At 52.1% G+C, this 16,606-nt stretch overlaps 1 protein-coding gene across 2 annotated transcripts in view; it reads right to left on the reverse strand.

Moving 5' to 3' along the window:
• WIPF3 (WAS/WASL interacting protein family member 3) overlaps positions 1 to 13,384 on the reverse strand; it is a 353,481-nt gene extending 340,097 nt beyond the window's left edge. Inside the window, exon 1 of one of the 2 annotated variants that reach the window (XM_069648925.1) lies at positions 13,153 to 13,384. The gene's annotated coding sequence lies outside the window, so the exon portion shown is untranslated. The remainder of the gene's footprint in view (positions 1 to 13,152) is intronic. The other variant, XM_069648926.1, reaches the window with a different exon arrangement.
• Between the last annotated feature and the right edge of the window lie 3,222 nt (positions 13,385 to 16,606).

The raw sequence follows: 16,606 nt of genomic DNA on the forward strand, positions 1-16,606 counted from the left end.
GTGAGAAGAAGAGATGAAGAGTGAGTAGAGGAGAGGAAGAGTGAGTAGAGGAGGGGAAGAGAGAGTAGAAGAGAGGAAGAGTGAGTAGAGGAGAGGAAGAGTGAGCAAATGAGAGGAAGAGTGAGTAGAAGAGAGGAATAGGGAGTAGAAAAAATGAAGAGTGAATAAAGGAGAAGAAGAGTGAGTAGAGGAGAGGAAGAGTGAATAGGGAAGAGTTAGAGTGAGCAAAGGAGAGGAAGAGTGAATAGAGGAGAGTGAGGGTGAATGGCACAAAGGAAGAGTGAGTGGAGGAGAGGAAGAGTGAGTAGAGGAGAGGAAGAGTGAATAGAGGAGAGCAAGAGTGAGTAGATGAGTGGAAGAGTGAGTTGAGCAAGGAAGAGTGAGTAGAAGAGAGGAAGAGTGAGTAGAAGAGAGGTAGAGTGAGTAGGAGAGAGGAAGCGTGAGAAAAGGAGAGGAAGAGTGAATAGAGGTGAGGAAGAATGAGCAAAGGAGAGGAAAAGTGAATAGAGGAGAGGAAGAGTGAGTAGCGGAGAGGAAGAAAGAATAGAGGAGAGGAAGAGTGAGTAGAAGAGCAGAAGATTGAGTAGAGGAGAGGAAGAGTGAATAGAGGAGATAAAGAGTTAATAGAAGAGAGGAAGAGGGAGTAGAAGAGAGGTAGAGTGAGTAGAAGAGAGAAAGGGTGAGTAGAAGAGAGGAAGATTGAGCAGAGGAGAGGAAGGGTGAATAGTGGAGATGAAGAGTGAATAGAGAAGAGGAAGAGTGAGTAGAAGAGAGAAAGAGTGAATAGAGGAGAGGAAGAGTGAGTAGGAGAGATGAAGCGTGAATAGAGGCGAGGAAGAGTGAATAGTGGGGATGAAGAGTGAGTAGAGGAGAGGAAGAGTGAATAGAAGAGACGAAGAGTGAATAGTGGGGATGAAGAGGGAGTAGAAGAGAGGAAGAATGAGTGAAAGAGAAGAAGAGTGATTGAAAGAGAGGGAGGGTCAGTAGAGGAGAGGAAGAGTGAGTAAAAGAGAGGGGGAGTCCATAGAGGAGAGAAAGAGTGAATAGAGGAGAGAAAGAGTGAACAGAGGAGAGGGAGAGGGACTAGAAGAGAAGAGGAGTGAATAGATGAGAGGAAGAACGAGTAGAAGAGGGGAAGAACGAGTAGAAGAGAGGAAGAGTGAATAGAGGAGAGGAAGAACGAGTAGAAGAGCGAGTAGAGGAGAGGAAGAGCGACTAGAAAAGAGGAAGAACGAGTAGAAGAGAGGAAGAGCGAGTAGAAGCGAGGAAGAGCGACTAGAAAAGGGGAAGAGCAGGTAGAGGAGAGGAAGAGTGAGTACAAGAGAGGAAGAGTGAGTAGAAGAGAGGAAGAGTGACTAGAGGAGAGGAAGAACGAGTAGAAGAGAGGAAGAGTGAGTAGAAGAGACGAAGAGTGAATAGAGGAGAGGAAGAACGAGTAGACGAGAGGAAGAGCGAGTAGATGAGAGGAAGAGCGACTAGAAAAGAGGAAGAGCGAGTAGAAGAGAGGACGAGTGAATAGAGGAGAGGAAGAGTGAGTAGAAGAGAGGAAGAGTGAATAGAGGAGAGGAAGAACGAGTAGAAGAGAGGAAGAGTGAATAGGGGCGAGGAAGAGTGAATAGAAGAGAGGAAGAGTGAATAGTGGGGATGAAGATTGAGTAGAGGAGAGGAAGAGTGAATAGAGGTGACGAAGAGTGAATAGTGGGTGGGTATGAAGAGTGAGTAGAGGAGAGGAAGCGTGAGTGGAAGAGAGGAAGAGTGAGTGGAAGAGAGGAAGTGTGAGTAGAGGAGAGGAAGAATGAATAGAGGAGAGGAAGAGTGAATAGAGAAGAGGAAGAGTGACTAGAAGAGAAGAAGAGTGAATAGAGGAGAGGAAGAGTGAGAAGAAGAGATGAAGAGTGAGTAGAGGAGAGGAAGAGTGAGTAGAGGAGGGGAAGAGAGAGTAGAAGAGAGGAAGAGTGAGTAGAGGAGAGGAAGAGTGAGCAAAGGAGAGGAAGAGTGAGTAGAAGAGAGGAATAGGGAGTAGAAAAAATGAAGAGTGAATAAAGGAGAAGAAGAGTGAGTAGAGGAGAGGAAGAGTGAATAGGGAAGAGTTAGAGTGAGCAAAGGAGAGGAAGAGTGAATAGAGGAGAGTGAGGGTGAATGGCACAAAGGAAGAGTGAGTGGAGGAGAGGAAGAGTGAGTAGAGGAGAGGAAGAGTGAATAGAGGAGAGCAAGAGTGAGTAGATGAGTGGAAGAGTGAGTTGAGCAAGGAAGAGTGAGTAGAAGAGAGGAAGAGTGAGTAGAAGAGAGGTAGAGTGAGTAGGAGAGAGGAAGCGTGAGAAAAGGAGAGGAAGAGTGAATAGAGGTGAGGAAGAATGAGCAAAGGAGAGGAAAAGTGAATAGAGGAGAGGAAGAGTGAGTAGCGGAGAGGAAGAAAGAATAGAGGAGAGGAAGAGTGAGTAGAAGAGCAGAAGATTGAGTAGAGGAGAGGAAGAGTGAATAGAGGAGATAAAGAGTTAATAGAAGAGAGGAAGAGGGAGTAGAAGAGAGGTAGAGTGAGTAGAAGAGAGAAAGGGTGAGTAGAAGAGAGGAAGATTGAGCAGAGGAGAGGAAGGGTGAATAGTGGAGATGAAGAGTGAATAGAGAAGAGGAAGAGTGAGTAGAAGAGAGAAAGAGTGAATAGAGGAGAGGAAGAGTGAGTAGGAGAGATGAAGCGTGAATAGAGGCGAGGAAGAGTGAATAGTGGGGATGAAGAGTGAGTAGAGGAGAGGAAGAGTGAATAGAAGAGACGAAGAGTGAATAGTGGGGATGAAGAGGGAGTAGAAGAGAGGAAGAATGAGTGAAAGAGAAGAAGAGTGATTGAAAGAGAGGGAGGGTCAGTAGAGGAGAGGAAGAGTGAGTAAAAGAGAGGGGGAGTCCATAGAGGAGAGAAAGAGTGAATAGAGGAGAGAAAGAGTGAACAGAGGAGAGGGAGAGGGACTAGAAGAGAAGAGGAGTGAATAGATGAGAGGAAGAACGAGTAGAAGAGGGGAAGAACGAGTAGAAGAGAGGAAGAGTGAATAGAGGAGAGGAAGAACGAGTAGAAGAGCGAGTAGAGGAGAGGAAGAGCGACTAGAAAAGAGGAAGAACGAGTAGAAGAGAGGAAGAGTGAGTACAAGAGAGGAAGAGTGAGTAGAAGAGAGGAAGAGTGACTAGAGGAGAGGAAGAACGAGTAGAAGAGAGGAAGAGTGAGTAGAAGAGACGAAGAGTGAATAGAGGAGAGGAAGAACGAGTAGACGAGAGGAAGAGCGAGTAGATGAGAGGAAGAGCGACTAGAAAAGAGGAAGAGCGAGTAGAAGAGAGGACGAGTGAATAGAGGAGAGGAAGAGTGAGTAGAAGAGAGGAAGAGTGAATAGAGGAGAGGAAGAACGAGTAGAAGAGAGGAAGAGCGAGTAGATGAGAGGAAGAGCGACTAGAAAAGAGGAAGAGCGAGTAGAAGAGAGGACGAGTGAATAGAGGAGAGGAAGAGTGAGTAGAAGAGAGGAAGAGTGAATAGAGGAGTGCAAGAACGAGTAGAAGAGAGGAAGAGCGAGTAGAGGAGAGGACGAGTGAATGGAGGAGAGGAAGAGCGAGTAGAAGAGAGGAAGAGCCAGTAGAGAAGAGATGGATATTAAAGTCACCAAGAAGAACCAAGAAGAAAGGATGATGATGTATGAGGTGGGAAAAGAGGGAGAAGAGAGTCAAGGTCGTCATAGAACTAGAATAGGAGGCCAGGAGGCCGAGACATTCCAGTGAGGCGAGAGACAGTGGTTTTAGAAAAGAAGAAAACACATGACCTTTGTCTCTGGACAGGTCATGCTGCCAGGCTTGCAATCAGGGCTTGCAGTGCAGTGCGGCAGTGCCGTTGAACGTGCAGTGCTGCGCAGTGCGACAGAACATGCCCACCAGGGCCACCATTGCCCACTGAACATGGCATGCAACCCGTGGGCTGTGTGCACTGTGCCCTTGATAAATCCTCTTGTTCCCCTTAACTGTGCCCCCTCGATTCTCCCTCAATATTGAGGGCCAAGTAGTGCCACTGTGTGCTCCTTCAATACACCATTCAGTGCCCTATTATTTGGCTGCCTTTTAAGAAGTTAGTTGTGCTATGCACCCTGTCCTCTGTGACAACCGAACATGCCGCCAAGTGCCCCATGTCTGAACCAATCAAGCTATGCAATGCCTCAATTAACTGGCTCGGCCCTCCGCTTCCCAGGCACCTGTGCGTTTCCTCCGTGCAAGGTCACCGGTGGTGTGAAACTGTCATGCATGCTGCAGCCGGGAGGATAGCTCAGGGGCAACGCGCTTGTCTTGCAATTCCGCAACCGGGAGGATAGCTGAGGGGCAATGCGCTTGTCTTGCAATTCCGCAACCGGGAGGATAGCTCAGGGGCAACGCGTTTGTCTTGCAATTCCGCAACCGGGAGGATGGCTGAGGGGCAACACGTTTGTCTTGCAATTCCGCAACCGGGAGGATAGCTGAGGGGCAATGCGCTTGTCTTGCAATTCCGCAACCGGGAGGATAGCTCAGGGGCAACGCGTTTGTCTTGCAATTCCGCAATCAGGAGGATAGCTCAGGGGAAACGCGTTACAACGCATAATAACACAGGTTCGAATCCTGGGCTTGTGCTTAGAAGCTGGTCTAAGGTATTAAGCACTTTATAAAAGATTAATTCATGAATTAAACCTGTGGTGTGAAACTGGCATGCCACAACCACACATCACATTGTATGCCCTGGAACATGACACATGTACCTCTGTGTGAAGTAAGCAGCCCTGCCAACACTTTTCGATTGTTTATCAGAATCACTGTAAGATGGATGTGTGATTGAATCATTGAGCTGCAACAAAGCGTGGAGGGCACTGTGAGTCCTGGAGTCCTGCAGGATGCGCACCTCCCCAAGCAATCACCCTAAAAAAGCATGGGGTGGTGGAACGCGGGAGGGGCCTTCACCACTGCACCCAACGCATCACAGTGCGCAGGCCATCTCGTCTTGGCCACCCGCATTATCACGAATGGGCACTTGTGTGCACCGCTCACTGGCGTCGCAACATTGCGCCAGCCCACGACTACAGAGCACCCAACTGTGTTCACCCATGTCCTCTGCACAAGCCGTGCTCTCAACCCCACTGGTATGATTGTAAAGCGCTTCGCTGCTTCTCGGAGCTAGATCCCTGATCAACACATGCCCTAATAATGATAATAACTGACTGCAGCAGGCAGTGTGCCATCCAGGCTTGGACATGCCATGCAGTGCCCGCGCTTCTGAACATGCAGCGCCTCCTGCGCCAAACGAACAAGTCACGCAGCGAAGTGTGTCGCCCCCGCATGTTCATTCAGTGCTCAGAGCATGTCACGCAGGGACCCCGGCTTCCTTCCGAAAATGTCAAGTAGTGCCCGCCTTCTGCTCTCTCTCTCTCTGCCAGAGACTGGCATCTCATGGCACCAGGCACGCGTGCGGGGAAACTAATTACCGAATGGAATGTGCAACACCGCAGGGAGTGGGGGCAGGGGACGTGAAGTCACACCAAGGCGGTGCCAGCCCAATTAAGTAAATGGGGTTGCACCGTGCCCCTTGGCACGGCTTCACTTGCTCGCTTCTGCCGCACTGTAGTAATCTGCATGGGAAGGGGCTGCTGGGGACTAAACGCCCGGCTGCCCTAGACATAGTGATGGTGGGAAACGACCCCCCACGTGTCACACCTGACATGATGGTGCATGCCTCCGGTACGAGCGTATAGCGCTGCTTTCCTTTCATACATATAGCGCCACAGGAAAGTGACGGGCTCTTTGTAGCCAGGACTCTCTGAGCAACCTTCACCTGACATGGGACAACTTGATTATCTCTATGACCCCTCCTACTACTTGAACAGTCATTTTTTGGCGGAGGCATGCAGCTTGCTGTGAAGCGTGTAGTCATCGGGGAAGTTTAATAGCAGCTTTCATTTTTTAAATGTAGTTTCATGTGTGTACTTTTTGTTTCTTTAGTGGAGGTACATATTGCGTGGCCAGTTGTGGGCAGTGTGAGGCAAGTGTTGGATGTAAGATTATTATTTTTTGTTATTTAATGCTTATAACGCGCTGCACGCCCAAAGGCCTGAGGGCACACACACCCTCCCCCGGCCCCCCTCCCCCGTATATACAAAGACGAAAACACCACACTAAACACACAAAAGACGGGTGAAAACCAGTATGGCAGCCGGGCCTAAGGCACCCCCGGCTCACGGATAAATGGGCCGCCTCCCGCCCCCCAGAGAGCCCGAGCGCCACAGATTCCCTGCTCTAAACACAGTAGAGGGCTGCGCCCCGCCATATGCACACCAGACCTGCACTCTCGCAGAGGTCTTCAAACTGTGGGGCGCGCCCCCCCCCCAGGGGGGGAGCGTCCGCATCCCAGGGGGACCGCCAGAGCCCAGCATGAAATGTAAAAAAAAAAAAATATATATGTCTTTATTTATTTATTTTTTAGATTGGAGGAAATGGGAAGGGCCAGCTCACATGGTCAGACTGGGCCATAAAGGCACCAATGAAAAAATGGCCAGCAGTTGCAAATGGATATTCAGTGTTTAGTCACAGACTGTTTGAACAGTACCCAAGGGGTTGTTTTTTGTTCAAATGTAAACAAATGGTGATATTTAAAGAATATTTATTCAGCAACAATGGTCAAAACTACTAGCTGCATAGTGAAGTAATTCCTCAAACTGGCCCACATTGGCCAAAAAAGTGGCCCATTTTTACTGGCCTACATTAGCATTTTGCATTTTCGGTACATCGCCCTATTGCCCTATAGGCCAGTCCAAGCCTGCCGGCTCATCCATAATGGTTGAGTGAGGGGGTGTCCACCCACTGGCCACCTCACCCATTATGGTGGAGCCAAGGAGCCAGCCCAGTGTAACACTGAGCACTCCCTCAGATGCTTTTACAGCTGAGGGAGTGGTCCTGGGCTGGCTGAACTGTCAAAGGGAAACTCTGTTTGCCTTTGACAGTTCATTTCCCCAGCCGCACATGATCACTGAGCCATGCAACGCTGGGGGTGTTTTGCTTCGCCAGCCTTGCACAGCTCATTGGAAATGCTGGCTGGGGCCAGCATTTGCATGTATGTATGTGTGAGAGGGTGCTCCTGTGCCTCCTCGCACATACGGGCAGAGCTACCTGGAGCGGGGCATTTTAGCAACCAAGCGAGGTACGTTTATGGCGATTTATTTTTTATTTAAATGTGTATGGATGTGTGTATGCTTGTGTTATGGGACTGTGCTGGAAGCAGGGTGGGCGGTAGCACTGGGATAGTGGTGGGAGTAGGGTGGGGAGAGCCCAGGGTCTGTACTGGGAGTAGGGTACGGTGACGGCGCGCAAATGTTCATAGCGATTTCTACATACTGTCCATCTGGCACTTTTGGGGGGGCCCGGCCTGCCCAAACTTTGCTCAGGGGGGGCCCCAGGCCAAAAAAGTTTGAAGACCACTGCTCTAGGGCCATCGCTTTCTAGCCTAAAAAAGTAGCCCCACAGACAGGCAACAGCCCTGCCATAGCGGCCCTGTAATCGCAGGCTGCAGTAAACACCCCTTTGCAGGCACTCCTCCATTCACAGGCTGAGCAGAGCACTCCTGCAGTTACAGGCTGAGCAGAACAACCCTGCGAGAGCACTCCTGCAGTGACAGGTTGAGCAGAACAACCCTGAGGGAGCACTCCTGCAGTCACAGGCTGAGCAGAACAACCCAGAGAGAGCACTCCTGCAGTCACAGCCTGAGCAGAACAACCCTGAGGGAGCACTCCTGCAGTCACAGGCTGAGGAGAACAACCCAGAGAGAGCACTCCTGCAGTCACAGGCTGAGCAGAACAACCCTGAGGGAGCACTCCTGCAGTTACAGGCTGAGCAGAACAACCCTGCGAGAGCATGCCTGCAGTCACAGGCTGAGCAGAACAACCCTGTGAGAGCACTCCTGAAGTCACAGGCTGAGGAGAACAACCCTGCGAGAGCACTTATGCAGTCACAGGCTGAGCAGAACAACCCTGTGAGAGCACTCCTGCAGTCACAGGCTGAGGAGAACAACCCAGAGAGAGCACTCCCGCAGTCACAGGCTGAGGAGAACAACCCAGAGAGAGCACTCTTGTAGTGACAGGCTGAGCAGAACAACCCTGAGGGAGCACTCCTGTAGTTACAGGCTGAGCAGAACAACCCTGCGAGAGCACTCCTGCAGTTACAGGCTGAGCAAAACAACCCTGCGAGAGCACCCCTGCAGTTACAGGCTGAGCAGAACAACCCTGCGAGTGCAGCCCTGCAGTGACAGGCTGAGCAGAACAACCCTGCGAGAGCACTCCTACAGTCACAGGCTGAGCAGAACAACCTTGCAAGAGCACTCCTGCAGTTACAGGCTGAGAATAACAACCTTGCGAGAGCAGCCCTGCAGCCACAGGCTGAGCAGAGCAACCCTGCGAGAGCACTCCTGTAGTCACAGGCTGAGCAGAACAACCCTGCGAGAGCACTCCTGCAGTTACAGGCTGAGCAGAACAACCCTGCAAGTGCAGCCATGCAGCCACAGGCTGAACAGAACAACCCTGCGAGAGCACTCCTGCAGTCACAGGCTGAGGAGAACAACCCCGAGAGAGCACTCCTGCAGTTACAGGCTGAACAGAACAACCCTGCAAGAGCACTCCTGCAGTCACAGGCTGAGAAGAACAACCCTGAGGGAGCACTCCTGCAGTCACAGGCTGAGGAGAACAACCCAGAGAGAGCACTCCTGCAGTCACAGGCTGAGCAGAACAACCCTGCGAGAGCACTCCTGCAGTTACAGGCTGAGCAGAACAACCCTGCGAGAGCACGCCTGCAGTCACAGGCTGAGCAGAACAACCCTGCGAGTTCAGCCCTGCAGCCACAGGCTGAGCAGAACAACCCTGCGAGAGAACTCCTGCAGTCACAGGCTGAGCAGAACAACCCTGCGAGAGCACTCCTGCAGCCACAGGCTGACTAGAACAACCCTACGAGAGCACTCCTGCAGTCACAGGCTGAGCAGGACAACCCTGCGAGAGCACTCCTCCATTCACAGGCTGAGCAGAACAACCCTGCGAGAGCACTCCTGCAGTTACAGGCTGAGCAGCACAACCCTGCGAGAGCACTCCTGCAGTCACAGACTGAGCAGAACAACCCTGATGGAGCACTCCTGCAGTCACAGGCTGAGCAGAACAACCCTGCGAGAGCACTCCTGCAGTCACAGTCTGAGCAGAACAACCCCAAGGAAGCACTCCTGCAGTCACAGGCTGAGCATAACAACCCTGCCAGAGCAGCCCTGCAGCCACAGGCTGAGAACAACCCTGCGAAAGCACCCCTGAAGTTACAGGCTGAGCAGAACAACCCTGCGAGAGCACTCCTGCAGTCACAGGCTGAGGAGAACAACCCTGCGAGAGCACTCCTGCAGTCACAGGCTGAGGAGAACAACCCTGCGAGAGCACTCCTGCAGTCACAGGCTAACCAGAACAACCCTGAGGGAGTACTCCTGGAGTCACAGGCTGAGCAGAACATCCCTGCGAGAGCAGCCATGCAGTCACAGGCTGAGCAGAACAACCCTGCAAGAGCACTCCTGCAGCCACAGGCTGAGCAGAACAACCCTGCGAGAGCACTCCTGAAGTCACAGGCTGAGCAGAACAACCCTGAGGGAGCACTCCTGCGTCACAGGCTGAGCAGAACAACCCTGAGGGAGCACTCCTGCAGTCACAGGCTGAGCAGAACAACCCTGCGAGAGCACTCCTGAAGTCACAGGCTGAGCAGAACAACCCTGAGGGAGCACTCCTGCAGCCACAGGCTGAGCAGAACAGCCCTGCGAGAGCACTCCTGCAGCCACAGGCTGAGCAGAACAACCCTGCGAGAGCACTCCTGCAGTTACAGGCTGAGCAGAACAACCCTGACGGAGCACTCCTATAGTCACAGGCTGAGCAGAACAACCCTGCGAGTGCAGCCCTTCAGTCACAGGACTAAGACATCACACCTATGATAGTGTCCTCATGCTGAAAGGCTGAAGGCAAAACCCATGTGATACCAGCCCATACAGTCAGTCATAGGCAGATGACATAAGCCCGGGGACTGCGCCTCTATGGCCATGTGCTGCAGACATCCCCACTGTGCTAAGACCCATGCAGTCACAGGCTCAACCCTGTAATAGCACAATAGCGCCAGGGTAGTTACAGGCTGCAGAAAAACAGCCTGATGTAGCCTCCCCACGGCCACAGGCTGCAGGCAGCACCCCAGTGATAGCGCCTCTGCAGCCACAGGCAGCAGGCAGCACTTCTGTGATAGCGCTTCTGTAGCCACAGGCTGCAGGCATCACCCCAGTGATAGCGCCTCCACAGACACAGGCTGCAGGCAACTCTTCTATGATAGCGCCTCTGCAGCCACAGGCAGCAGGCAGAACTTCTGTGATAGCGCCTCTTTAGCCGCAGGCTGCAGGCAGCTCTTTCGTGATAGCGCCTCTGTAGTCACAGGCTGCAGGCATCAACCCAGTGATAGCGCCTCTGCATCCACAGGCTGCAGGCGGCACTTCTGTGATAGCGCCTCTGTAGTCACATAATGATTAAAACACCCCTGGTTGTTACCAGAGGCTGAAGCCCAGCGCCCAGCACCCATCACAGTTGTCACCTGTCACAGGCTGAAAAGGGAGCACCACTGGCTGTACTGACAGACTATATTATATCCTCACTCCTATCTGCACTCACAGGCTGCAGGCATCACCAATGGCTGTACTCGCAGTATACGATACTGGCAGCACCCCCAGCTGTATTCACGTTCGTAGAAAACACCCTGGCAGTAATTGCAGAAGGCTACCTGCATCCCCGTTAAACTTTCCCTGCCTGTGGTTAACTCACAGACTGATGCCAACACCGTGCTGGCATGAGTCTCTGTCAGCAGCATCCATGTGAGAGTGCACCTGCCCATGGCTGTACTCACCAGCTGCTGACAGCACCACTGTGAAAGTACACCTTTCCGTGGCTGTACTCACCAGCTGCTGACAGCACCACTGTGAAAGTGCACCTGTCCATGGCTGTACTCGCCAGCTGCTGATAGCACCACTGGGAAAGTGCACCTGTCCATGGCTGTACTCGCCAGCTGCTGATAGCACCACTGGGAAAGTGTACCTGTCCATGGCTGTACTCACCAGCCGCTGATAGCACCACTGGGAAAGTGTACCTGTCCATGGCTGTACTCACCAGCTGCTGACAGCACCACTGTGAAAGTGCAACTGTCCCTGGCTGTACTCACCAGCTACTGACAGCACCACTGGGAAGATACACCTGTCCATGCCTGTACTTTCCAGCTGCTGACAGCACCACTGTGAAAGTGCGCCTGTCCATGGCTGTACTCCCCAGCTGCTGACAACACCACTGTGAAAGTGTACCTGTCCATGGCTGTACTCAGCAGCTGCTGACAGCACCCCTGTGAAAGTGCACCTATCCATGGCTGTACTCACCAGCTGCTGACAACACCACCGTGAAAGTGTACCTGTCCGTGGCTGTACTTAGCAGCTGCTGACAGCACCCCTGTGAAAGTACAGCTGTCCATGACTGTACTCACCGGCTGATGCCAAACCCCCTGTGAGAGTACACTTGTCCATGGCTGTACTCACCGGCTGCTGACAGCACTACTGTGAAAGTGCACCTGTCCATGGCTGTACTCACCGGCTGCTGATAGCACCACTGGGAAAGTGTACCTGTCCATGGCTGTACTCACCAGCTGCTGACAGCACCACTGTGAAAGTGCAACTGTCCCTGGCTGTACTCACCAGCTACTGACAGCACCACTGGGAAGATACACCTGTCCATGGCTGTACTCACCAGCTGCTGACAGCACCACTGGGAAGGTACACCTGTCCATGCCTGTACTTTCCAGCTGCTGACAGCACCACTGTGAAAGTGCACCTGTCAATGGCTGTACTCCCCAGCTGCTGACAACACCACTGTGAAAGTGTACCTGTCCATGGCTGTACTCAGCAGCTGCTGACAGCACCCCTGTGAAAGTGTACCTGTCCATGGCTGTACTCAGCAGCTGCTGACAGCACCTCTGTGAAAGTGCACCTATCCATGGCTGTACTCCCCAGCTGCTGACAACACCACTGTGAAAGTGTACCTGTCCGTGGCTGTACTCAGCAGCTGCTGACAGCACCCCTGTGAAAGTGCAGCTGTCCATGACTGTACTCACTGGCTGATGCCAAACCCCCTGTGAGAGTACACCTGTCCATGGCTGTACTCACCGGCTGCTGACAGCACTACTGTGAAAGTGCACCTGTCCATGGCTGTACTCACCGGCTGCTGACAGCACTAATGTGAAAGTGCACCTGTCCATGGCTGTACTCACCGGCTGCTGACAGCACTAGTGTGAAAGTGCACCTTTCCATGGCTGTACTCACCGGCTGCTGCAGCGCCCCTGTGAACGTGTACCAGTATGTCTCTGTACTGGCAGAATACTGCCACTACCCGTGTGAAAGCGCACCTCCCTCTGACTGTACTCGCATACTGCTGCAGCATCCATGTGAAAGTGCACACGTCGGTTGCTGTACTCACAAGCTGCCCCCAGCACCCCTGTGAAAGTGCACCCGTCTGTAGCTGTACTCACAGGCTGCAGCCAGTACCCCTGGGGAAGTGCTCCTGTCTGTGGCTATATTCGCAGACTGCTGCGAGTACCCCTGTGAACGTGCACCTGTATGTCCCTGTACTGGCAGACTACTTCCAGTACCGTTGTGAAAGTGCACCGCGCTGTATGGCTGTTCTCATCGGCTGCTGACAGCATCCCTGTGAAAGTGCACCCGTCTGCAGAGGTACTCACATCCTGCTGCAGCACCCCTGTGAAAGTGCACCTGCCAGTAGCTGTGCTCACAGGCAGCAGCCAGCACCCTTGTGGAAGTGCACCTGTGTGCGGAGGTACTCGCAAGTGGCTGGCTGCGCCCTTGTGAAAGTGCACCTGTCTGGCTATACTCGCAGCCTGCTGCCGGCACCCTTGCATGTAATCTCATGTTTCGTTCTGGCAGCCCCTGCACCCACTCCCCTGTCAAGCACCCACCCCCGGCTGTACTCACGAGCCGCCGAGCATGCTTGCTTTCCGTGGCCATTGCCCCCAGATCTGGCAATACTTTTCATGTAGTCCTGTCAGGAAAGCATATTGTGGGGTACTCACGGGTGGTCAGCACAGGGCGGGTCCTGCTGGGCCCATGGCGCCCTGTCCGGGCCTCGGAGGGAGCAGGAGCCCGGGGCAGGCGGACGGCGCTGGGGCAGGATCCGGAGCAGTAACCGGAGGAGGCTGCTTGTGTCAGAGGCCGGGGCGGAGCGCACAGCCGCTCCCTCCCACAGGAGCGAGGAGGAAAGGAGCGGGGCTCCTCCTCTGGGGCAGGCAGGGGGCACGGGCGCTCTCTCGCGGAATGGAGTGGCAGAGAGCGCAGCAGAGGCCAGGGTCTTGGGGGGCGGGGAGGGCTCCCTCAGCCCCACAGAGCCATACAATATAAGTGACGCGATTGGCTTGAAAAGTTAGACACATATTGCCATGGCGAGTTCATGGAATACAGACACGCTACATTCCCTTCTCTGTTTTTCAGTTTTTATCTCTCTAAAAAGTTCGTATTGGTTTCTACAATTCTTGAGCACCAAGCAGCGCTCAGATACCCGAGGGTTCGTAGCGCTATATAAGTGCCAAATTATTATTATTGGTGGAACTGGGGAGTAAGGCCAAGCCTGTGACCCCCCCACCCTTCATGTCCCACCACACACAATAATAGCATGTGCAGACCCTGCTGAAGAAGTGTGGGGGCCCGTTTGAACGTGATGGTTGGGGGCCCCCTGCTTAGAGCGAAAACAGTCTGAGGCACCCCTGGGGTGCATATATTACAATGGCGACAAAAATAAGGTTAATAGCCGCCGATTCCCACAAGACGGGCGACGGGCAGCCAGCAGGGAGCTTAAACACCCAAAACCCTCTGAAGAGCTATACACCTTTCTTTGCCAGCCTGTGACTGATTAGAAGGGACCCGTGTTAGAAATCGACAATTGATGCACTACGTCACCAGCGCGCGTCCTTAGTAAATGTCAACACGTTGGTTTGAAAATAGCGCTGGTCGAAAGGATCTAGACTAGCAGGTCAATGCAGAGGCTGCTCGGAATCCAATAGTTTGTTCTATGTTTCGTTTGATTTGTTGCAACACTTATCTCCTTCGTGTTTGTGAGTTGCAGGGAAGCCCACATGCTCCTCACATAGCAGCGGTCCCACCAGTATTGTCATTCCCAAGCGCACCTCAAACCTCACCGCCAGTGTTAGAAGGCAATGAGGTGATAACACTTCTATATATCCTGTGGGAAGTGACAGCCGGAAGGGCTCCGCGAAACACAGCTTGTAATGCCAGTGCTGCAAAGCCCACATTTTAAGCCCCACAACCAAAATAGAGAAAGGAATATATTGCCGTGTTACAAGACTGCTGACTGGCAACATGGGGTAGTTGCTGGCCCTTTCCCCCCGAAGCTCGAGGCCGCTATCATTTGAAAATTTTGAAAGGCCCTGACGCCATCCCTGAGCAAATACATAGACACACATGTGACACAAAAATAACTGGCTCATGTTTAAAATAGGATGCACGCATCCCATTATTTTTAACATTAGGGGGGTCAAATTATGGAGTTTGAATGCCCCCCCTCTTAGAAGAGGGCACCCGCTTTCGGCTAATGCCAAGCTGAAGGCTACCTAAAGGGATCCCAGGGGTGCTTATCCCATAGTGGAGGAAAGCCCTGTCCCTTCAGGCATCCTTAGAAACCACCCACCCCCAAGGTCTCAGTTTTTGTTGAAGTTGGCTCGGTTCTCTCAACGGGCCCATTCCGTGATGCAATAGGACCTTACCAGCCTTTCTCGGTTCTGTATGCCTCAATGGATTGACCATGGCAGGTGGCACCATACGAGTTTACTGCCCCCTGATAATAGCCTTCCTTGACTTCTTGGTATTTGTGTTGTATTTTATTGAATTTATAAAGCGCATTTCGTCAAAGCCGCTATCCAAAAAAACAGTACAATTCAAAATGATACAAACTGAGCATAGGTAGAAGTTACATCAGATGAGAGAGAGGAAAGAATTTAGGAGACAAGCGATGAGAGAAGGCAGAGTTTAAGGTTAGTTTGGAAGATGCAAAGAAACGAGGAGGAGCAAAGTGAGAGGGGAAGAGCGTTCCAATGTTTAGGAGCCAGAAGAGGAAAGGAGTAGAAACGAAGACGAGGCACAAGGAGACCTAGGAACAGTTAAAAGAAATAGATTCTATGTTTGTAAGGGGCGCGGGCGACCTGGAACGCGAGTAAGGTGGAGAGCTAGGGCGGTGGCAGACCACGGGTGCATTTGAAAACAATTGAAAGAAAGTGATACAGGGGTCGACATTCGAAAGGAAGTCATGAAATGGAGTGGCGAGTGGGTAAGGGGAAAAGGAGATGGACAGAAGAACAGTAAATAGATTGAAGAGGAAGAAGCTGGGAGGCAGGGAGAGCGAGCAGTAAAGAGGAGCAATAGTCAATGAGGGAAAAGACCAGAGAGAAGAGAATGAGTTTATTAGAGTGAAAAGAACACAGTGTTGAAAAGAGGATAGCGACCGGAGCGGGCGAAAGAGGGATTATGAAGAGAGAAGGAGAGAGAAGGAACAAAGATAACGCCCAAGTTGTGCTCACATAGTGAAAGAGGAAGAGAGGATAGGGGGGAGGAGAGGGATGGGGCGGGAGAAATAGTAGAGCGGGGAAACAAGAACCTCTGTTTTTGCAGGATTAAGATGTAGCAAATGAGAGGGCATCCAGTCCGGGACTGCAGAAATCCAGTTTGAAACAGTAGAGTGTAGGGCAGACGCAAAGGAGGAAAAGGAGAGAAAGAGGCGGGTCTCATCGGCGTATGTGTGAGTGTGAAAAGAGAGATGCAAGGAAGAGATAAGGACGAGAAGGGGATCACTGTAAAAGGAGAAAAGAAGCGGCTCGAGTACTGAGCCTTGAGGGACGCCATAAAGAAGAGGGGGTACAGGAGGAGAGTGCCCCGCCCAGGTAAGGGGATAGGTCCAGTGCGAAAGCTAAGATCAAGAACCATTGCAGAGCAGGTCAGCTTGCTTGAGGTAAATTGCCATTCCTACCCTGGTAGGAGGTTAAAGAGGAACCTACCGACTCCCGAGATGTTGGCGTCACCAGATGCCTTAACTGGTAGTGCCACAGGCGCCATACCATTAAACCCTTTCTGGATGGGTGGCACTCCCTCCAACTACCTGGACAATTCTTGCTACACTCTCCTGAACACTAGGAGCTACAACAAATACATCCATGCACACTCATACCTCACAGGCATGCAGCTCTGGGAGAACCCCTGGTTTCCTGACTCTCACCATAAGGTGCCCATTTTATTTTCTTATTTTTCACCCCCAAAAAAAACTCTGGGTGGGGGAACATCTTGTCCTTGAAAACTTTTTGGGCCCTTAATGCTCATCATGACCTCCTCATGCTGTCTTCCTCGCCCCCGTCGGTCTCTCATAAGGCGACTGGGACGAGGAAGACCTGGACTTGGAGTAATGGAGATTACCGTTAAGTAATCGGGGATTACCTCCTCATCCTGTCTTCCTGGGCTAACCTTTGT

This window comes from Ambystoma mexicanum, chromosome 2q (assembly GCF_040938575.1).
Source record: "Ambystoma mexicanum isolate Mex_15411 chromosome 2q, UKY_AmexF1_1, whole genome shotgun sequence".
Taxonomy (NCBI): Eukaryota; Metazoa; Chordata; class Amphibia; order Caudata; family Ambystomatidae; genus Ambystoma; species Ambystoma mexicanum.